Source organism: Mustela erminea, chromosome 12, assembly GCF_009829155.1.
Source record: "Mustela erminea isolate mMusErm1 chromosome 12, mMusErm1.Pri, whole genome shotgun sequence".
NCBI classification, from domain to species: Eukaryota; Metazoa; Chordata; class Mammalia; order Carnivora; family Mustelidae; genus Mustela; species Mustela erminea.
The window spans coordinates 29,030,237-29,050,098 of NC_045625.1; positions in this window are offsets into that span (position 1 = coordinate 29,030,237).

The following is a 19,862-nucleotide window of genomic DNA, read 5'->3' on the forward strand; positions in this document are numbered from 1 at the left end:
ATTTCCTGTAGAGCTGGTTTGGTGTTTGCAAATTCTTTCAGTTTTTGTTTGTTCTGGAAGCTTTTTATCTCTCCCTCTATTTTCAATGATAGCCTAGCTGGATATAGTATTCTTGGCAGCATAGTTTTCTCATTTACTGCTCTGAATATATCATGCCAGTTCTTTCTGGCCTGCCAGGTCTCTGTGGATAAGTCTGCTGCCAATATAATATTTTCACCATTGTATGTTACAGACTTCTTTTCCCAGGCTGCTTTCAGGATTTTCTCTTTGTCACTAAGACTTGTAAATTTTACTATTAGGTGATGGGGTGTGGATCTATTCTTTTGATTTTGAGGGGGTTTTCTGCATCTCCTGGATTTTGATGCTTATTCCCTTTGCCTTACTAGGGAAATTCTCTTCAATAATTCTCTCCAATATACCTTCTGCTCCCCTCTCTCTTTCTTCTTCTTCTGGAATCCCAAATATTCTAATGTTGTTTCATCTTATGGTGTCACTTATCCCTCAAATTCTCCCCTCATGGTCCAGTAGCTGTTTGTCCCTCTTTTGCTCAGCTTCTTTATTCTCTGTCATTTGGTCTTCTGTATCACTAATTCTTTCTTCTGCCTCATATCCTAGCAGTGAGAGCCTCCATTTTTGATTGCTCCTCATTAACAGCTTTTTTAAATTTCAACTTGGTTAGATTTTAGTTCTTTTATTTCTCAAGAAAGGGCTTTTATATTTCCAGAGAGGGTTTCTCTAATATCTTCCATGCCTTTTTCGAGCCCGGATAGAACCTTGAGAATCATCATTCCGAACTCTAGATCTGACATATTACCACCAATGTCTGTATTGATTAGGTCCCTAGCCTTCGGTACTGCCTCTTGTTCTTTTTTTTTGTGGTGAATTTTTCCGCCTTGTCATTTTGTCCAGCTAAGAGTATATGAAGGAGCAAGTAAAATACTAAAAGGGTGGCAAAGACCCCAGGAAAATATGCTTTAACCAAATCAGAAGAGATCCCAAATCATGGTGGGGAGAAAGAGGATAAAAAGACGTTCAGAAAAAAAAATAAAGAAAGAAACAATTAAAAAAAGAAAACGAATAAAAAAATATAAAAAAGAGATATATATAATATATATATATTAGATAAACTGGTTAAAAAACGTTAAAAAAGAAAAAGGTAAAAGTTAAAAAAAATTTTACCAGAAGGCGAGAAAAAAATGAAAAAGAAAAAAAAATTAAATTAACTGCAAGACTAAAAAAAATCACAGGGAAAAAGCCATGAGTTCCATGCTTTGCTTTCTCCTCCTCTGGAATTCTGCTGCTCTCCTTGGTATTGAAACCGCACTCCTTGGTAGGTGAACTTGGTCTCGGCTGGATTTCTTGATGATCTTCTGGGGGAGGGGCCTGTTGTAGTGATTCTCAAGTGTCTTTGCCCCAGGCGGAATTACACCGCCCTTACCCGGGGCCAGGGTGAGTAATCCGCTCCTTGCTTTCAGGAGCTTTTGTTCCCTGAGCGCTTTCCGTAGAGTTCTGGAGGATGGGGAATACAAATGGCGGCCTCCTGGTCTCCGGCCGGAGGAGCCGAGAGCCCAGGGCCCCACCCCTCAGTGCGCCCTCAGAGAACAGCGCCCAGTTACTCCCGTCTGCCTGACCTCCGGCCGCGCTCCGAGCTCACCGAGCCTCCGACCAGTTCAAGGTAACACCGAGCTGTGAGCTTACTGTCGGCTCTGTCTCTGTAGCCGGCTTTCCCGTTCCAATACCCGCAAGCTCTGTGACACTCAGACACCCCCGATCCTTCTGTGACCCTGCGGGACCTGAGGCCACGCTGACCCTGCGTGGGCTTTGCCCCAGTTTAGCCTCTGGAGCGATGTCCCTCAGCGGAACAGACTTTTAAAAGTCCTGATTTTGTGTGCCATTGCTCCGCCGCTTGCCGGGAGACGGCCCCTCCCCCCGGGGTCTATCTTCCCGTCGCTTTGGATTCACTTCTCCACCGGTCCTACCTTTCAGAAAGTGGTTGTTTTTCTGTTTCCAGAATTGTTGTTCTTCTTCTCTTCAATCTGCCGATGGATTTTCAGGTGTTTGCAATCTTTAGATAAGCTATCTAGCTGATCTCCGGCTAGCTGAAGTAGTCTCAGCCTGCTACTTCTCCGCCATCTTGACTCCTCCCCCTGGATTATTTATTTTTATTGATATTCTCCACTTAATGACAAAGCATTCTTCTATTCTTTTTAGTTATGTGTCCATGGTTTTCTTTAGCTCCTTAGCATACCAAGAATAGAGCTCAAGCTGAGTGTGGAAGTTTTACTGGGATTAGAAGTCATAGGTCAGAATTTGGGGCTGTTAAGGCATCTATAAATTGAGGGGAGTTCTTAAAATTTGACTACAAATTCTCCCTCAGGAAACTAAGAAGCACCTGACAATCTCAAAAACTGAGCAAATATTGATGCTTAGATGATAAGGGAGAGAGTTTAAGGTCCAAATTCCATCAAGCTAGTGGAGCAAAGTAAAAATCTTGGGCTTTATCTACTTGAAATACCAGCAAGACCAATCACAGTTTCAAAATAAGAGCCATATACCCAGACCAAAGTATATGATCTAAGGCTAAGAGAAAAACTGAAGTAGGTCCACACAATGGAATCCATACTCTCCAATATTCAATAAGAAACTACTAGGTGTATGAAGAGAAAACAATGGCTTTTAATCAAGGGAAAAATAATCAATAGACACAGTCAGTCAAACAGAAGACTTTAAATTAGCAGAACACAACTTTGAAAAAAACCTATGAATGTGAAATATAATATAAAGAAGAATATAAATATGATGGACATGGAAAATTTCAAGAGAAATTTTAGTTTTAAAACTGAAAAATATAATATGTGAAATCTTTGAAATGGCTTAGCACTGGTATTAAACATTACAAAAGAAAAGTAAATCTGACAAGTCAGTAGTAATTTGAAGGGAAGCAAAAAGAAAATAATAATAGAGAAAAAACAGTATTGGTGACCTGTGAAACAATATCAAGAGATCTAAAATATATGTAACTGGGTTCCTGGGGAAAAAAGAGAGAGGAAGGGGCAAGAAATATGAACCAATATTTAATATTGAATTTCTTCAATTTTGACAAAAAACAAAACTTCACATGTTTCTGGTGTTTCATGACCCCTGAACAGGATAAAGACAAATCATATATAGACACTTTTCTTTAAAAAATGATATCAGCCATCAAATTCTAGAGGAGAATGCAGGCAGAAACCTCTTTGACTTCGGCTATAGCAATTTCTTACTGGACACATCACCACAGGCAAGGGAAACGAAAGCAAAAATGAACTATTGGACTTCCATCAAGATAAAAAGCTTCTACACAGTAAAGAAAACCATCAACAAAACTAAAAGGCAGCCTAAGGAATGGGAGAAGATATTTGCAAATGACATATCTGATAAAAGGCTTAGTATCCAAAAATCTACAAAGAAATCAAATTCAACACCCAAAGAACAAATAACCCAGTTAAGTAATGGGTGGAAGACATGAAGAGACACTTTTCTGAAGACATACAGATGGCTAAAAGATACATGAAAAGATGCTCAACATCACTCATCATCAGGGAAATACAAATCAAAACTACAATGAAATACCACCTCACACCTGTCAAAATGGCTAACATTAACAACACAGGAGACAACAGGTGTTGGTGAGGATACAGAGAAAAGGGAACACTCTTGTATTGTTGGTGGGAATGCAAACTGGTGTGACCACTCTGGAGAACAGTATGGAGGTTCCTCAAAATGTTAAAAATAGATCTACACTGTGGTCTAGCAATTGCACTGCTAGGTATTTGCTAAAGGATACAAAATTACAAAGAGATACATGCACCCTCAATGTTCATAGCATCATTATCAACAATAGCCAAATTATGGAAGGAGCACAAATGTCTACTGACTGATGAATGGATAAAGAAGTGTGTGTACACAGACACGCGCACACACACACACACACACACACACACCTCTAGAATGGAATCTTGCCATTTACAGTGACAAGAATGGAGCTGGAGTGTATTATGCTAAGCAAAATCAGTCCGAGAAAGACAAATACATTATGATCTCACTCATATGTGGAATTTAAGAAAGAAAACAGATGAACATATGGGAAGGGGGGAAAGAAAAAAAAGGAGAGAGGAAAACAAGTAAGTCATAAAAGACTCATAATGATAGAGAAGTTGATGAAGGGTTGGTAGAGGGAAGTGGGCCTTAAGGAAGACACTTGTGATGAGCACTGGATATTGTGTGTAGGTGATGAATCACTGAATTCTACTCCAGAAACCAATGTACATTAACTACCTAAAATTTAAATAAATAAATAAATTATAAACATAATTTAAAAACAATAGTAGCTAATAAATGAATGGAATGGCATTTTCAAGATATTGAGAGAAAAAAACCAAAACTGAACCTGGAATTCTATATCTAGCAAAAACAAAATCCTCATGCTATAATGTTGATATGAATGCATTTTCATATTTTTATCACCAGCAGTTATAACTGAAAAGACATGCTAATGGAAGACCGTCAATGAAGGAAATTATGTAAGATGCAAATGTGAATTTCCAGGGAAGAATTAAGAGCTCTGGAAACATGAATAAATATAGAATACTTTTATCCTCAAATTCTGTAAATATTCATTGCAAGTGATAAATTTAGGTATACTACTATTAGAATCTTACATTATATGAAGCAGTATAGTGTTAAATCAAGATAGACTGTGATAAATTTCGGTACATATTTTGATCCCTTGAGTAAGTACTAAATAAATGAGATAGTTACAGTTAAAAATACCAATGCAGGGGCACCTGAGTGGCTCAGTGGGTTAAAGCCTCTGCCTTCAGCTCAGGTCATGATCTCAGGGTCCTGGGATCAAGCCCCACATCGGGCTCTCTGCTCAGCAGGGAGCCTGCTTCCTCCTCTCTCTCTGCCTCTCTGCCTACTTGTAATCTCTGTCTGTCAAATAAATAAATAAAATCTTTAAAAAAAATACCAATGCAGAAGGTACAATGTAATGCTAATAAATAGTTTGTTCTAAAGAAGGTAAGAAATAAGGAACAGAGACCATGTACAAAAGGGGCAAAGAGAAAACAAAACTCAAGAGGGGAGACTTAAACCATGACATAAACAATTTTAATAAATGTAAAAGGACTAAACAGTCCAGTTAAAAGACAGAGCTGTCGGGCCATGTTTCAAAGCAAGAATCAAATATGTGCTGTCTAGAAGGCCTGGGCTTTAATTATATAAAGATGTGCAAACATGAAACAAAAGAAAGGAGAATTTTTATATTAATATCAGGTGAAGAACACTTCAAAATAGGAGTATTTCCATAGTTAAAGAGGGAATATTTCATAATTGTAAAAGGTATTTCATCAAAACAACATAAAAAATCTTAAATGTGTTGCACCTAACTAAAATTTAAAAATGCAAGAAAATACAGATCTAAAGGAATTAACAGACAATTCTATAACTGGAGATTTTAGCACTCATCTCTTGGTAATTGGTAACAGACAAAACACTATCAAAAAGAAAGAAAAATGGAGAAACACTACTAATCAACTAGAACTCTGCACCAACAATTGCATAATACACATTCTTTTCAAGTGAATATAGATCATGTGCTGGACCATGAAACAAATTTAAATACATTTTAAAGCATTGAACCTGAGACTCTTTTCTCTCACTATAATAAAATAAAAAACAGTAGCAGTCTAGAAAGCTACATATTTTGAAATTAAGCAACACACTAAATGTAACTCATCATTGCAATCTACTACATTAACTGAAAACAATGGACAATTACATGATCATCTCAGTAGATGCAGAAAAATCATTTCAAAAAATGCAATACCTTTCAAAGTACAAGTCAAGATAACAACTTCACAGTTATTGAGTTATATGAGTTCCTTTTGTATCTTGGTTTTTAATCCTTTGTCAGATATATGGTTTGCAGACATTTTCTCGTCTTCCTTCAGTTGCATTTTCATTTTCTTGTTTGGTTCTTTCGCTATATAGAAATTTTTTTTGTTTGATGTAGTCACACTTCATTATTTCTTTTGTTGCTTGTCCTTATGATGTCATAGTCAAAAAAATCATTGCCAAACATGAATGTCAAGGATCTCTTTCTCTGTGTTTTTTTCTCATTTTATGGTTTCCGGTATTATGGCTAGATCTTTAATCCATTCTGAGTTAATTTTTGTGAGTGAAATTGATAGAGGCCTTTTGCACGTTATTATGCAGTTTTTCCAACAACATTTACTGAGGAGACTATCCTTTTCTCATTGAGTAATTTTGGCTTCCTTGTCAAACATTAGTTGACTGTATATGAGAGGGTGGGTTCACTTCCAGACTCTCAATTCTGTTCGTTCATCTAAGTTTCTGTTTTTATGCCAGTACCATACGCTTTTGTTACTTTAGCTTTATAGAATAGTTTGAAATTGGGAGTGTAAATAAGCTTTGTTCTTCTTTCTCACTAATGGCTTTGGCTATTCAGGATCTTTTGTAGTTTTGTATGAATTTTAGGGCTGTTTTTTCATTTCTGTAGAAAAAAATGACATTGTAATCTTGATAGGGATTGTGTTGACTCTATAGATGGCTTTGAGTAATATGGATATTTTGACAATATTAATTCTTATAATCCATGAACACAGGATACCTTTCCATTTATTTGTGTCTTCTTCAATTTCTTTTATCCAAGTTGCATATTTTTCAGTATACAGATCTTTTAACTCTTCAGTTAAATTTATTAGTTTTTTGTATTATTTTTGATCCTATTACAAATGGGATTTTTTTCTTAATTTTGTTTTCAGACATTTCAGTGTTACTGTATAGAAATGCATCTAATTTCTAAGTGTTGGTTTTATATTCTACAAATTAACTGCATCTTTTTGTTAGTTCTAATAGTTTTTTGGTGATCCTTAGGATTTTCTGTACATAAAATTGTATCTTTCTGTTTAACTTTTTATAAATCTAATCTGATCTAAAACTAAAGTCTGTTCATTAAATGTATCATTTACAAATAGCAGAAAAATTAAAATACCTAAGAATAAATGTAACTGACAAGTAGAATCTAAAATTTATGTAGAAATTCAAAGAATCTGAAATAATCATGACCATCTTGAAAAAGAAGAACAGTGATGGAGGACCAAAAAGTGCATGATTTCAAGACTTAGCATAAAACTTACTCTAAGGCAATCAAGAGAGTGTGATGTCAGCATGGCATAAGCAAATAGATTGTGGAGCACAATAAAAATTAGATATAACTGTTGCCCATATGGTCAATATGTTTTGTTCAGAACGCCAACATAGTTCAGTAGAAATAGTAAAGTACTCTGAACCAAGCAAGCTGGTGTAACTAGTCCAAAGAGGAAATAAACTCCATTTTCCTCTCATACCATGCACAAAAACTAATTTGATTAGGAGCACAAGCCTCAATGTGAAAGCTAAGTATTCTAGAAGAAAATACAGAACATCTTCATAATTTGGAAATAGGCAAACTTTTTTAGACAAATTGAAGCATTAACTATAGAATTTTTAAATTATTGTTTTAGTTCATGAAAATTTAAAGTGTGTGCTATTCAATAGACATAGTTAAGAAAGTAAAAATATAATTTATGGACTGGAAGAAAGTATAATACATGTAACTTACAAAGGACTTTTTGCCAGGAAATACATGAAACTAGAAATATGTAGCCTTGACCCACCAATTTCACCCTTAGCTCTTTATCCAAAAGAAATAAAAGCATATATTCACAAAAAGACTTATACAATAATCTTAATAACAGCTTTATTTACAATCACCAAAAGCTAGAAATAATGATGGAAATGTCCTAATACTAATAGTGGCATAGTGCCATATACTAATAGTGGAATAAAGTTTAAAAGTACTGATACATACTGATACACACAATAGCATGGATGAATCTCAAAAAAAAAAAAATGTGCTGAGTGAGAGAATTCAGACACATCAGCATGATGTGTGAGACTATTTTTTTTTAAAGGTTAAATTTAAAGATCAGGCAAAATGAATCTGTGGTAATAAAAACCAGAATAGTAATTGCCCCTGCTATGGGGGAATTAACTTTAATGGGGCATGAAAAAACTTTTTTTAGGTGGTGGAAATATTTTATATCTCAGTTGTGGTTTTACTTATGTGGATGTATTAATTTTTCAAATCTCATAGAACTCTGCATTCTACTGTAGGTAAATTATACTCCTATTAAAATTATTATTAAAATGAATTCTGGAACCAAGTCTTTAACATTAATTACATTCATTGTATATTAATCTGTTGGTCCATAATTCCTACTATTTATTTGGAATTTTATTTTACTCATTTTGTGTTACTTGTTGTTTGTGTTTTGGTTTTTTATTTGTGTTTGTTTCTTTTAATTCCAGTGTAGTTAACATACAGTGTTATATTAGTTTCAGGTGTGCCATATAGTGAGTCTGCAGTTCCACATATTACTCAGTATTCATCAACATAAGTGTACTCTTAATCCCCTTCTTCACCTTCCCTCCCACCCCCCACCTCTCCTCTGGTAATCATCTGTTTGTCGTCTATAGTTAAGAGTCTGTGTTTTTGGTTTGCCTTTCTCTTTTTGTTCCCTTTGTTTGTTTCCTAAATTCCACATGTGATTGAAATCATATGGTATTTGTCTTTCTCTGACTAGCTTATTTCACTTAGTATTATACTCTCTAGATCCGTCCATGTTGCTCAAATGGTAGAATTTCATTGTTTTTTTGTGGATGAATAGTATTTCAATGCAATAATAAACCATTTTGCATATATATACCACATCTTCTTTCTCCATTCATCTATCAATGAACACATGAGCTGCTTCCATAGTTTGGCGATTGCAAATAATGCTGCAGTAAACATAGGAATGCATATATTACCTTGAATTAGTGTTTTCATATTCTGTATGAATATGAAAAGTAGTATGATCACTAGATCATAGGGTAATTCTTTTTTTTTATTTTTTGATGAACTTCCATACTGTCTTCCTCAGTAGCTATACCAGTTTTCTTTCCCACCCACAAGGCATGAGAGTTCCTTTTTCTCCACATCCTTGCCAGCATTTACTGTTTCTTGTGGTTTTGATTTTAGCTGCTCTGACTAGGATGATGTATCGTTGTGGTTTTTATTTGTATTTCCCTGATGAAGAGGGATGTTAAACACCTTTCCTTGTCTGTTGGTCATCTGGATATCTTTGGACAAATGTCTATTCATGTCTTCTGCCCATTTTTAATTAGATTGTTTAAGCTGTACAAGTTCTTTGTATATTTTGGATATTAACCCTTTATCAAATATGTCATTTGCAAATATCTTCTTCCATTCATTAGGTCATCATTTCGTTTTATTGATGGTTTCCTTTGTTGTGCAGAAGCTTTTTGTTTTGATATAGTCCCAATAGCTTATTTTTGCTTTTGTTTCCCTTGCCTCAGGAGACCTATCTAGAAAAAATGTTGCTATGGATGAATCAGAAATTACTGCCTATGTTCTCTTCTGGGAGTTTTATGGTTTCAGCTCGCACATTTAGGACCTTAATCCATTTTGAGTTTATTTGTGTGTATGGTGTAAGAAAGTGGTCTAGTTTCATTCTTTTGCATGTAGCTGTCCAGTTTCCCCAACACCACTGGTTGAACAGACTGCCTTATCCCACTGCATATCATTTCCTCCTTTGTCAAAGATTAACTGACCATTTATTTGTGAGTTTATTTCTGGGCTTTCCTTGTGTTTTTGTTTAAGTGCATTATATATTTAGAACCAATAGCAAATATGAATCCTGTGCAAAAAAAGAATTTTAAGTTTAGCATTGCAGTATATGAGTTTGAAGCTATATTTATCCTGTATAATTTATTTATTAAGTAGTAAATATTTTTAGAACTGAATAGTATGATTTATAAAATTGTAATATCTACCCTGCATAATATTTACCCTGAAGCTATATTTACCCTATATAATTTATTTGTTCATTAATAAATACTTCTAAGCTCTGTGTAATATAATTGTGGGTGCAGTAGATAAAAAGCCAGCATCTATGCTATCACAGGAATTATCATCTATCTGGATTCAGACTATCACATGAAATTGCAGTTAACCCATAAAATTAACTACCATAGTAATCATAAATTGGAGAAGTGTCCATCAGATCTAGTAATGTGAACAGATGTTGTTGGAGTTCCTGTAAGGACATTGTCAGTGGCATGATTGGAAACCAAAGTCAGTTTAAGGGTGAGTGGTATATGAAGTGAATACAGCAAGTACTGACTCATTTCATGGCTTTAGAGGTGAGAACAGTGATAAGACATTTGGAAAGAGATCTGGAGTCAAGGAAAGTGAATTTGTTTTTAAATTAAGATGAGAGTTAAACATATTCAAAGATTAAGAGGAAGGAACTACTAGGGTGCCTGGGTGGCTCAGTGGATTAAGTGTCCAACTTTTGATTTTGGCTCAGGTCATGATCTCAGGGTCATGAGATCAAGCCTCTCATTGGGCTTTGCTCCCTCTGCTCCTCCCCGCCCTCCTTACTTCCACTCTTTTTCTCAATTAAAAAAGTAAATAAATAAAATCTTTAAAACAATAGGAAGGAGCTGTTGATCAGGTAGAAATAAAAAATACAGACACTAAGGGATTTTTTTTTTAAAGAATAAGGTATCTAAGAGAGTAGAAAGGTATGGGATTATAACCATATCTAGAAAGGCTATCTTTTTAAAAAGATGAATGTCTCATCTATTATCATTTGAGGGAAGAAAGAAAGGATGTTGAATTTATTTTTATGGGAGAGAGTAAAGTGCCCTTCTCATGCTTCTGTATTCTGAATGGAATTGGAACAGATATGATCTTCTGATGACCCTGAGGAAGGGAATGAGTTTCTGAGGACTGACATATGAGGCTATTGATAAGATATGAAACTTCTGTTGTGAGTAACTAGAAGATGTTGACTGAACAAGAGAAATACAGAATAGGGACATGGTAAGGTCACAGAATTTATAATTATATCAATTTTTGTGGTGATGTGAGTTTTCATTAGCATGACTCAATTTCCATCACGTAGTGATAAAGATAGGTAGTTCAACTGGCTCAGGGTTTGGGTTTCACCAAGCAGTACTAAGAACAGAACAATAGGATAAGTCATTTTAGTATAATGGCAAGAGAATGATTAAAATGATACCAAGGAGGCAGAGTCATGAGGTGGCTGAAAAGTAGAAGAATACAATGTTACTGAAAAGATAAATACAACCCATGAAAAGGAACAAAGAAACAAGTCTTTCATTTTCTGGTGAATAGATTCAAAATTATGAGTTCTCCCCCCAGAGTTTTTATATGTCAGCAAATTAACATAATAAAATTGGAAAATGAACAGATGGTCCCTGGAGCTGCCCATTCTTTTTCCAAAGCAGGCAATGGTTTCCCAAAGGACAAAAATTAAGTTACAAATAACCATAATGTTTGATCTTTTTAGTTTAAGCATTTATCTGGTTGTTATCCATGATGACATCAATCACATCATCACAGCAAGTCATGAATTTTGTGAATTATTTTTCTGCTCAATGGGGATATCTAATTTCAGGAGAAATCAAAGATTTTTAAATCCCCACAGATTTAGCAGAATTGATTTATAGAAAACTTTTTCAGAATAAAAATCTCAATTTTCCCACAGTGACATTGTGAAAGACATCTCTTTATTACAGGCATTAAACTATAAGCAGTCTCCCTGAAAAAAAGCTAAGCCAAAAGACACAAGTGTAGTGGGATGAGCAGGTTACCCAAAACAATGACAGTGAATGTTCTAGAAGCTAGGTGAAAAGAAGAAAAAATATCTTTCTTTTTACCAGTTAAGCACCTCTCTTCAGTGTTCTTCTTACCTTGACTGGCACAATACCCAGAAGAAAGATAGCTCATCATTTCTTTTCTATCCTAATTTAATTTCATTTAGTTCCTTTCTACTCCTCTAATCTGAGTTCCACAATACACACCATGGTGTACCTTTATTTCTGTTAATCAACCAAGCAGATTTTGAGCACCTCTTTTGTCATTCTGAATAATTCACCCCTCAAAGTGATTTTTCTTTCATTATTATTCTGACTGGAAGAGACAGAAGAATGTGGTTTTTTTCCTATGAGTACACAATAGCTTATTTGCAAAGTGACATGTTAGACAAAACCAAGGAGCATTTTTATTTTTTTGAGTGCCTGTATGCATAGCAGTACATGCTTCAGAAATAATTGAGAAATGTGCATTTAACTTACAGCATATAAGACATGAAAATGAGATATTGATAGAAATATATCATAAACCACTTAAATATCTCCATTAAAATTAATCTCATTTTTCTATAGCACATCTAAGGAGAAAGCAATATCACAAACACTCTTTTTTAAAAGGTTACATTATAAAGGAGTGCACTTGTCGTGAAGAGCATAGGGTGATGTATGGAATTATTGAATCACTGTGTGGTGCACCTGAACCTAATATAACACTGTATAACTTAAATCTTTAAATCTTTAAAAAAGATTTAGATCTTTAAAAAACATTAAAAAAAAAGATTTAGATCTTTTAAAAAAAATTTTTTTTAAAGATCAGGATTTAATAAATACTTTCTAAATGAATGAATAAAGAAAAACTATTTTTTTAAAGATTTTATTTATTTATTTGACAGTCAGAGATCACAAGTAGGCAGAGGCAGGCAGAGAGAGAGAGAGAAGGGGAAGCAGGCTCCCTGCTGAGCAGAGAGCCCGATGTGGGGCTCGATCCCAGAACCCTGAGATCATGACCTGAGCCAAAAGCAGAGGCTTTAACCCACTGAGTCACCCAGGCGCCCCAGAAAAACATTATTTTTAATAAGATAAGAAAGTGGTTTTGGGGGGGGTGGTTTTTTTAAAGAGTTTATTTATTTATTTGACAGAGATCACAAGTAGGCAGAGAGACAGGCAGAGGGGGTGGGGGAGAAACAGGCTCCCTGTTGAGCAGAGAGCCTGACATGGGGCTCCATCACAGGACCCTGAGATCATGCCCTGAGCTGAAGGCAAAGGCTTAACCCACTGAGCCACCCAAGCACCCCAAGATAAGAAGGTGTTAATTGATCTGGAATTCAGTGCTTCAGTGTGTTCTGATAATACCCTCAAAATATTTGAAAATATTTTTGGCTCATTTTGTCTGGGAAGTTGATCTGCAGCTTTGATTAGTCAAAGGAGTCAATGATCCTGCCACTAACAGGATGGGAAATACTGAAGTAAAAAGACAAACATTCTGAGAATGTTACGTTTGTAGTCTTTTTTATGATCAGATTGTTTATCAGATATTATAGCCCCTCAAATAGAAAGAATTTATCCTGGGTCTCATAAATATTAAGTACATCTACTATCTGATTATTATTTGCATTTATTTGGGGGGACATACTATTTCTAGTGTTTCCTAGGGGCTCTTGACAAAGTAGGTCATATCACAGTCATACATATTCTAGTTTACCTCGGTTTATTAGTTGAAGAAGGAATGACTGTGGCCTAAACTATGAGACCCAACTGACAGTACTTTTAAAGCAATTATTCATTAATGGAAGATACAGAAGATAAACTTATCTTAGAAATCACTATACTATGCTTTAATTACTTAATACTTGATGGATAAATTATATACCTGACACAGGAGCTAACTGATAAAGGAAATTAACTGACACCTATAATTGAAACATTATTTCTAGATCTTCAAACTTGATATAAAACTGACTATTCTATTTCTAATTCCAGCTAACATTAAAAAAGCTATTTTTTTCTGAATTTATAACATATAACACATGAATTTAGGGTAAGATCCATTAAGTGAATTTGAATTGTAAATGTATTGTGGTTCTACAATAGCTTGAGATATCTTAAAGGTTTTATTCTAAAAATATAACCAAAGGAATCATGATGATAATCAACTTCATCTTATAAATCATTATTCTAAGATACAGATATATAAACTAAAGATTATATTCTCAAGTTATCCACATACATATCATTATACAAGTGCTTATGAGCAGCATAGGAACATGTGCATCAATTTTGGAGGAGATAGAACCTGCAATCTAATTCCATGACCTCTATTTGCTTGTATGATTTCTCTTCTTCCACAAAATAGACGTTACAGATTGCTTTCAAAAACCAATGAGATTGTTTTGTGGGTTGCTGGGGGGCAGGGGGTTGGAAGAAAGGGGGTGGAGTTATGGACATTGGGGAGGGTATGTGCTTTGGTGAGTGCTGTGAAGTGTGTAAACCTGACGATTCACAGACCTGTACCCCTGGGGATAAAAGTATATTATATGTTTATTAAAAAAATTAAAAATTAAAATAAAGATAATTTAAAACATGTACAGAAAAAAAAAACCCAATGAGATAATGGAGATAGAATTCCCAACCCAAAAGAGATTCTCTTTAAAATTATTTCCTCCCCTCTTTCCCATTTGTTTGTGATGCTATTATTGTTTTGTATATAATGAAATGTGTTATAATGAATATACTAACATCACATTTTATATTATTTTTATTTTTGTGAAAAGTAACTTGATAAATTGTCTTCTTTTCCCTCAGTTTTATTGAGAAATAATTGACATATATTACAGTATAAGTTTAAGGTATACAGCATGATGTATGATATACCATGAAAGGATTACTACAGTAGGTTCAGCTAATTTCCATGTTCTCACATAGATACAATTAAAAAAAAAAAAAGAGGAAAAAATTCTCCTTGTGATGTGAACTCATAGGATTTATTCAAGTCAGTGTTTCTCAACCATTTATGCCTAGTACATACTTTAAAAATATCAAAAATTTTGGCAGCAGAGAAAAGATTTAAAAGTAAAGATGATAATTGACTGAAACTTAGAACTCACCCTTTCTCTGGTTATTTTCATCCAGTGCCATGATCCCCACTGCTCCAGGGGTGAGATGACTATATCTCTCTAGAAACTGATTTACCTCCACCAATTAACACTGTGTTGCCAGAGTAGATCTGCAAACTCCCCTTGGAGTGGACTGCTCAGCTAAGAGCAAAATCATCAAAGAGAAACCAAGGTTACCTCTTAAAATATGTTTCACTTCTACATACATCTACATAAATTTAGGAGTTTGGATATTATTCTAGTCTTTCCCATTTCCTGAAAACTGTAGTAAATGGCCATTCCAATACTTTAGAATGTAAAAAATATTTCTGGCTCAGCATATAATTGTGAGACAACACTAGTTAAATTTAGAAAGAACTTCATTTAAATTATATTTGAGAAATATAAAATTTCTACATGCAGGATATGGACTTTTGAAATATTTTTGGTTTGGGGGGTTAAATTCTTTTTCTATTGAAATATAATTGGCATAAAATGTTATATTAGTTTCAGGTGTACAACATAGTGATTTGACAATTCTATTTTATATTACGCTGTGTTCACCACAATAAGTGGAGTTACCACCTTTCATCATACAATGTTATTATAATATTATTGAGTATATTCCTTGACTATATACTGTACTTTACATCCCCAAGATGTATTTTATAACTAGAAGTTTATACCTCTTAATCCCATTTATCTCTTTCATTCATTCACCCAAACCCCTCCCTTCTGGCAACCACCACACTGTTCTCTGTATTTATGATTCTGTTTTGTTTTTGTTTGTGCATTCATTTGTTTTTTATGTTCCACTGTAAGTTAAATCTTATGCTATTCATTTTTATGTTTGACTTATTTCAATTAGTAGTATAATGCCCTCTAGGTCCATCCATGTAGTCAGAAGTGACAGGATCTCATTCTTTGTCAGTTAAGTAATATTCCATTAACTCAATATAGGGATATATATTGATAGATAGATACACCTTTATATAGGGATATATATACACATATACATATATGTGTGTGTATATATATATATATACAATATATATATATACATATACATACATGGTAATGATTCTTTTTAATGGTTTTGATTTTTTAATTTTTTTTAATTTTTTATAAACATATATTTTTATCCCCAGGGGTACAGGTCTGTGAATCATCAGGCTTATACATTTCACAGTACTAACCATAGCACATACCCTCCCATTGTCTATAAGCCAAGCACCCTCTCCCTCCCTCCCCCATACCCCCAAAACCCTCAGTTTGTTTCATGAGATTAAGAGTCTCTAATGGTTTGTTCCCCTCCTGATCCCATTTTGTTTCATTTTTTCCCTCCCTACCCCCACAAATACCCACCCTGCCTCTCATATTCCTCATATCATAGAGATCATATAATTGTCTTTCTCTGATTGACTTATTTCACTTAGCATATCTTCCAACTCTATCCATCTCATTGCAAATGGCAAGATTTCATTTTTTGATGCCTTCATAGTATTCCATCCACACCAAATAGTCTTTCAGAGATTAAATAAGTCTTTTTTTTTTTTGAGATGGAATCATTCTTAATTCTTTCTCTTACTTACATTTCCACTGTTATAACTCAAAACCTCACCATATTTCACCTTAAATTTTGTAGTTATCTTCCAAAATGGGCTCCTATTGTCCATTCTCTCTTTTACTGTGTATCTATCATTTTGCTGGTTTTTTAATTAAATCAGTATGAAAACTTAAATTGATTATTTCTGTTCTGGCAGTCTCAATAAAAGACCAAGTGACTGAGCCTTGTTGTTAGAGATGAGCTTCAAGGGAGGGTTTACTTCTAAGACAGGAGACTAATTGGGTGGTGAGGGAAGGATATTTGCTTAATTTTCCAAAGGCAGAGAATTAGTCCCCAAATCTCCAAAGAATTTTTCCTTCACATAATCCTTAATCATCAGAGATTGTGAATAGTAGGCGTTTCCATATGTCCCTCACTAACTGAATCAGGCATCCCTCCCTCCTAGTTTTGATAATTCCACTTTCCCTGAATGGTGGCAGAGTATATAAACCACCCTAAAGCCTATCACCTTGGCATAGGATCATTTTGAGCAATAGGTCCTTGAAAAATAGCAGGTACAAGAAGGGCACTTTAAATCATTCCATTTCTTCCTGAAGGCAGAAAATTAAACTCCCATATAAAAGATGTCTTCCTTATAACTGAAAAAAGAAACATTTTTATTGTCTTAGAAGCAGAGTGAAGCTGAGGGAATTCTGTACAAACAGACCTTTTAGCCTCTCCATATATTTTACTTTTCTAAAGTTGCCTGTCTTTGTTCAAATTAGTATGAAAAATATCTAGGTTTTCCACTTCTCTCAGTCTTCATTACCTTATGAGGTTTCCTGTGTCTCATAAAACCAAAGTTAAATGAATGTATATGCTTTTCTCCTGCTAATATGTCTTATGCCAGTTTAATTCTCAGCTGAACAGGAGACCCCAAGAGAGTAGAGGTAAATTTTGCATCCCCTAAATCCTCATGATTGAATTCCTTTTTTCCTTTCTCTTCAGTATCAGCTTCCTTTCCCATTAAGCAACAGTCTATACTTAAATCCCTCAAAAAAAAAAAAAAAAGATTTTTTAATGTTATTTTAAGGTTGTTTAGAAAAATTCTGTTTTATTTATTTGCTTTCTGCTAAGAATTATCTTTAATAACTCTGAGAACAATGGTTTACTCTTAGAAATAGGAAACTTTGGTAGCACCTTGGTGATAATAATGTGCAGCGAGGGATTAGAAAGGTGCTTTCATCCTTCAGAGGTAAGTTTCTGGAGGGAAGAGGAAATCACTAAATAATTTCTCAGGATCTTCAATTTGTAATCAAGAATTTAATTCTTGTGTTAGCAATTTCCTAATTTTTGTTTCAATTTTGTTTCACTCTAATCACATGGTCAAGCTAGAGAGAGAGAAAAAAAGAGTTTCATCTGCAAAGTATGTAAGGCAATTCCATGATCGATATCAACAATGACATGACTTGAGTAAACTCAGAAAAGCATCCACTGTGAAGTAATGGAACATTGTATTTGTTTCATGAGACATATTGCTGGTTCTACCAAGAAGGTGTTAGTATACTGTCACTCACAGTGATGTCAATGAACTACAAAATAATAAACTTCACCATCCAAAAAGAATTTTAGCAACTTTATCTTTAGCATGAAATTTGACACTTCTTTGTATAAAAATGGGAGGAGGAAGGAAAGAGAAGATAATCAGCATTTAATTGGTTTCAATGTTATAAATACTTTACATATATCTGCTTGCTGCGTCCTTACAACTATAATTTTTTTATTCCACTTTAAATCTAAGAACTTGGTACTTAGAGATTAATAATTTATTGCAAATCTTGTAGACAATACGAAAAACAAAAGGAAAAAGAACTGAAATTTGAATTCAGACATGGTAATTACAATGCCTGTGGCTTTGAACTACACAATAGTGGTTAATTGACAAAAAGTCATTATAACATTAAGATATCCTTAAGTAAAATAATAATTCCCTAACTTACTCAATAAACTGATATGAAGACTTGTGACTGCTAGACAAGCTTCATAGGGTTTGGGGAAGATACAAAATGGACAGTTTAGCAGTTAAACTCTACTGTACTTTAGCAGTTAAAGTATAATATTTTAGTAGTTAAAGTATAATAAACAAAATGAGTCCACAAAGTTGCACATATTATAATATATAGGCCAATTCCTAAACTTAGATCTCAATGTACAGAAATGGGAAGAATATTTTAGCAGCAAAAAGTATGTGTCCAATGTGTAGAAGGGGCAGTAACATGAAAAGTAAGTAATTCACCATAGTTGTTATCTTTTTTCCCTGGGGAAAAACAATATAGAATTAAAAATAAGAATATAAATAGTATTCAGATTAAGAAGGGCTTTGAATGTTAGAGTAAGCTGAATATTACTTTCTTATTATAAATCTATTAAAAAGTTTTGAGCAAGGAATGGACATTTTTAAAGATGGACTTTGGGAAGTTTTCTGTAGCTGTTTTATCTTGAATTTACTTGAAAGAAGATGGGATATGACAGCAGAAAGACCAGCTTTATAAAAAACTATTGCAATAATAAGAGAGAAGATTAGGTCTTGAATTAGGGATCTATCAATGGAAATGGAAAGAAGAGGACACACATGAAAGACATTGAGGCAACGAATGTAGTAATTTTCATTAATATTTCCCTTTACTGCAGACTTTACTTTAATAATCAGCTAGAAGATGCTTCAATATGGCTTCTCAATGATCCCCATCCATTTAAGATTTTAATCAGGCAGTTACTGTCTGGTAATAAAATGACATTTAATGTTATAATGATAGGCCTTTCAAAGAGCTCTCATCAGTGATTGAGTTGGTGCTCAGTAATGAGTTGATCTGTACTTAACACACTGTGCTTAGTTTAATGAACTTAAATTTAATTTTTGCCAGAGCTGAGAGCTTTAAATCAAAGCCATGCCATTGTGTCCTCACTAGAAAAGTTTTAAAGGCTCTTCCATAGATGTACATTGCAGAATTATTCTTGGGTGGGCACTTAGAGACTATTTCTGACTTTTTCTATACTTGATAGTTTCTTTGTTCAACCACTGTTTAAATCATCAATTCTTCACCAAATAATTCACCAGACTTTACAGCTAGAGGAGATAAAACATACTGTCTCCAAATTTCTAGGTGAATGAAGGATAACTTATGAAACATAACATAAAAAGTTGGGATTAAAGAATGTTTTCTTTAAAGTCAGTTGACAAGGAAATTACATAATTCAGACAGTTAAGGGATAATTGGTTTGTACTCTTCCCAGCTCTATCTGTCTATCTGTTATTTTTCTCTAGGTATATTTATCTGTATACTTGTTGGCAAGTTAATAATTTCAATACAATATTGCCTTTTATCCATGTGATCATTCCTGAAACATACCTTTTAGGCAACTGATAACAAGTA